This window comes from Branchiostoma floridae, chromosome 2, assembly GCF_000003815.2.
Source record: "Branchiostoma floridae strain S238N-H82 chromosome 2, Bfl_VNyyK, whole genome shotgun sequence".
Lineage (NCBI taxonomy): Eukaryota > Metazoa > Chordata > Leptocardii > Amphioxiformes > Branchiostomatidae > Branchiostoma > Branchiostoma floridae.
In genome coordinates this window covers 25840683-25844788 of record NC_049980.1, presented here as the reverse complement: position 1 = coordinate 25844788, position 4106 = coordinate 25840683, and the positions used below count along the sequence as shown (strand labels likewise).

Sequence of the window (4106 nt, the reverse complement as noted above, 5' to 3'; positions counted from 1 at the left end):
ACACACCTGTACCTGTCAGATAGAAGGAGTAATTATTAATGCAAGCTAGACTAAACACACCTGTGTCTGTCAAAGAGAAGAAGTAATTATTAATACAAGCTAGACTAAACACACACTTATGTCTGTCAAAGAGAAGAAGTAATTATTAATACAAGCTAGACTAAACACACCTGTGTCTGTCAGATAGAAGGAGTAATTATTAATGCAAGCTAGACTAAACACACCTGTGTCTGTCAGAGAGAAGGAGTACTTATTAATGCAAGCTAGACTAAACACACCTGTACCTGTCAGAGAGAAGGAGTAGTTATTAATGCAAGCTAGACTAAACACACACCTGTGTCTGTCAGAGAGAGGGAGTAATTATTAATACAAGCTAGACTAAACACACACCTGTGTCTGTCAGAGAGAGGGAGTAATTATTAATACAAGCTAGACTAAACACACACTTATGTCTGTCAGAGAGAAGGAGTAATTATTAATACAAGTTAGACTAAACACACACCTGTGTCTGTCAGAGAGAGGGAGTAATTATTAATACAAGCTAGACTAAAAACACACCTGTGTCTGTCAGAGAGAGGGAGTAATTATTAATACAAGCTAGACTAAACACACACCTGTCTGTCAGAGAGAGGGAGTAATTATTAATACAAGCTAGACTAAACACACCTGTGTCTGTCAGAGAGAAGGAGTAATTATTAATGCAAGCTAGACTAAACACACCTGTGTCTGTCAGAGAGAAGGAGTAATTATTAATGCAAGCTAGACTAAACACACCTGTGTCTGTCAGAGAGAAGGAGTAATTACTAATACAAGCTAGACTTAACATACACCTGTTGTCTGTCAGAGAGAAGGAGTAATTATTAATGCAAGCTAGACTAAACTCACACCTGTGTCAGTCAGAGAGAAATAATTCTTACCAATATTAGTACAAGCTCGGCTAAACACACACCTCGTGTCTGTCAGAGATAAGAAGGAATTATTAGAACAAGCACAAAATTTTGTGTCTGCACCTGTGAACCCTAGCTAAAAAAAGAAGCACAACTCTGGATGGCTACCTTCTCTTAAAAGTATATATTTCTATCATCTACTGAGGCTTAGAAAATATATTATGAAACATCTTTTACATACCAGTATTTGATGATGATCAGGTGTCTCTGAACGACAGTGGGAAGACTTCTGAAGACTTCCAAACAGTCAGTAAGTGTTCAGATCTTCAAACCGGCTTCTGCATTGAGACATAGGAAAGACCAGTTGATCTGCGCAAGAGAGAGGATATGAAAATATGACCAATTTTGAACACATTTTTTATCATATTATCAACTAAACTGATTGATTGAAGAATTGGAATACTTAGAGTTAGACCCTCTGTTCTTTCTAACCAGAAAGAGTCTTTTAAAAAACTACTTGCCTTTTTGGGCAAACATTTTCAAAGAAAAGGAGGATTTGCAAGAATTTTAGCCTACAACTGTTTACACAAGCTCTTGCTGGCTGGGCTTAATGACCCCCTCCTAGGGTGCGGTAATTGTAGGGCCGGTCGCTAGGGGCAATTTTTTAGTCAGGCTACAAGAATTTGATCTGGCACTGTATTGGCATTCTCGTTTTGAGCCCTCTACCACACAATAGAAGATAAAATACAAAATAGAAAGCCCGATAAAAAAAGATGTTTAAAAAAACAGCCGGAGCCTAACCTCTGCTTAGAGGGAAGATCTAGCATTCAATACATAGAAAAATGACTAAAAATTATTTACTAATACACTGGGGGTATGTGATAATGTTTTTCAAAGATAAATTACATGGATTGTTCCCTTGTTCATGGTCAATAGACTTGTGCTACTTTATCAGTAATCTATATAGTAGAAGCCGCTTAATTGCACACCCAATTTGCCAGCTAATCCCGTGCAATTATCCGGCGTGTGCGATAATGCGAAGTTACCCAGTTAGACCTCGCCGCCACGGGATTTTGGGATTCCGTGCAATTGACCGAAGTGTGCGTTTATCCGACGTGCAATCAACTGGCTTCCACTGTATCTGTCATATCTGATAGCTGTAATGAGTAAAACAGTGAATCTCCCCTTTGATTGCCTCAATGAGGTTATACATTTGGTGTTATGGTTGACATAAAATATAATACATTTGCTATATATTAGGTACATAAATGTATCAAAATGTATCACAATCTAACAAAATACTGCAACATGATCTGATACAGGTCCAGATGTGCTCAGATACAATGTGGGGGAGAGACACCATGGGTGGCCTCGTGTTTGAAAATGGAAGTGCAGTCCACTGCAGGCGTCCCTTTGTTTGGTAGTTTTATGGCCTTGTTTTCGTGTGGACTTGTTTTCCTGAAGATTGCCATCTCATCCCATTCCCATAAATAAACCTCAAGAACACAAAAGTACAACCAACAAATGTTGCTTCAAGCTCAAGGCAAAGTCAGTGATCCCCTAGCTTTCAAGATTTATACACTTTAATTATTAAAGTTTAAATAACTCCAAACTTTGCCCTGCGAAAATCCCTGGGTTTGCCGCATAACTTTTTGGCGGCTAGGGGCCTGTAACGTTACCAGTACTTATCAAAGCAGCGTCACTGGCTGTATTCGTTACTAATGCTGTATCTGCGAATAAACCTCCTTGGTCTGATATTAGCCTCTACCAGGCTCCGCTGATCGTACACAAAATAGAAATTGGACAATACGCTAGGGGAGTCGACCGACCAAAGAGGTAAAAATTTTATAATATGCGCCGAACCACGCGGCGCGGCGTACGCGAAGACAAGCCGGGAGAGACGTGGCGTTAGTTTGTAACGATAAAATTATGTCATCCGCTAACAATATCAAAGATCAGATGTAACGTTACTTGAATTTGAAACTGTTTGGAGGGAGTCCCAATATTCATTCAAATTATGACAGACATTTTACACACATCAATCAAGGAGGTTTCTTTCTTCAACCTCTTTGCACACGTGCAAGCTAAACTCTCTAGCCCCTGTCAAAAGTCTCAGAACCTAGAGATTAGAAACGGGGGAAACACTTACCTCCGAGTAGTAACTGTGCCGCCACAGAGCTTGAGTGAAGGTCTGTGTAGATTTTTTGTTGTTTTCGGTCCTTGTGTGCGTCGCGTCCAGACATGCATGCCCCGATGTGCTGAGACTGTGCGCCTAGTTCTGTGCGTGTGGCCTGGCCTGGTCCGTGAGAGGCGGCCCGTGAGAGGTACGGTTGACTCACACCGGACCATTCACACCTCGCGGGCTCGAAAACGCTAAAGGTCAGGGGTCACTCTCGTACTCAAGTTTCCACGGTCGTATTCAACCTCCTTGGTCGTACGTAGAGTAGGAACTTCTGTTTAAGAAAACACGGTAGAAAATCTGCATAAGAAAATCTAAACAATGATTATCGGTAATTCATGATGGTCGGCAAGAATTCTTGTGTTGTATTGACTTGTTTCTGCGGAGGGCTTTTGGGAACGAGATCATTGGATTGTTCCATTGTATTCATGGGGAGTCGTTGTTTGCGAGCGCCTACTTAGGTTACACAACCCCGTTCAACATAAGAGTATCTGGCTTTAGACTCCGTTGCTGTCTTCGGAACGGGGAAAACTCGCTATCACGGCAAACTTCCTTCCTCGGCACAAGAGAACATAGCCAACGTTGAAAATCGAACGTGCATGCTCGTGACGAGACAAATGCGACAGCAACCAAAACAAAAACAGTCCCGTTCCGACGGAATCTGGCTTTCGAAATTCGAGATGTTTCTACATCGCGAAGAGTTGCCAATAAATAGCATGCTTGGTAGAATCAAGCGAACAAGTACGCTTCATGAATGATGTGCCGGGAACGAGCCGAGAACGGCAGACTACGGTACAATGAATAATCATAAATCATCCCACATCATTGTATGGGGATACAACAATGTAATACATGTACTCTCCAAGCAGAGGTTAGGCTCCGGCTGTTTTTTGTTGGTTTTTTTTTTACTTTGTGACTGGAGGGTAACCTCCGTCGACAAAGTTGTGAATTGTTTTTTCGGTGAGCGTTTGCACCTATATCTCAATGTTCCGTTTCCCGCATTCGCAAAAAATTGTGGTTTGTCACGTCGCCTGTACACC

At 41.4% G+C, this 4106-nt stretch overlaps 1 protein-coding gene and 1 long non-coding RNA gene across 3 annotated transcripts in view; both read right to left on the bottom strand.

Moving 5' to 3' along the window:
* The window catches only part of LOC118403911, a 9728-nt gene extending 6499 nt beyond the window's left edge, over window positions 1-3229 (bottom strand). Inside the window, exons 1-2 of one of the 2 annotated variants that reach the window (XR_004829715.1) lie at window positions 3037-3229; window positions 1129-1256 (exon numbers count right to left, since the gene is read on the bottom strand). This is a non-coding gene — a long non-coding RNA (uncharacterized LOC118403911). The remainder of the gene's footprint in view (window positions 1-1128; window positions 1257-3036) is intronic. The other variant, XR_004829716.1, reaches the window with a different exon arrangement.
* Window positions 1-4106, bottom strand: part of LOC118403865 (matrix metalloproteinase-14-like) — a 35903-nt gene that overhangs the window by 10435 nt on the left and 21362 nt on the right. The gene's annotated exons all lie outside the window — the stretch shown is intronic.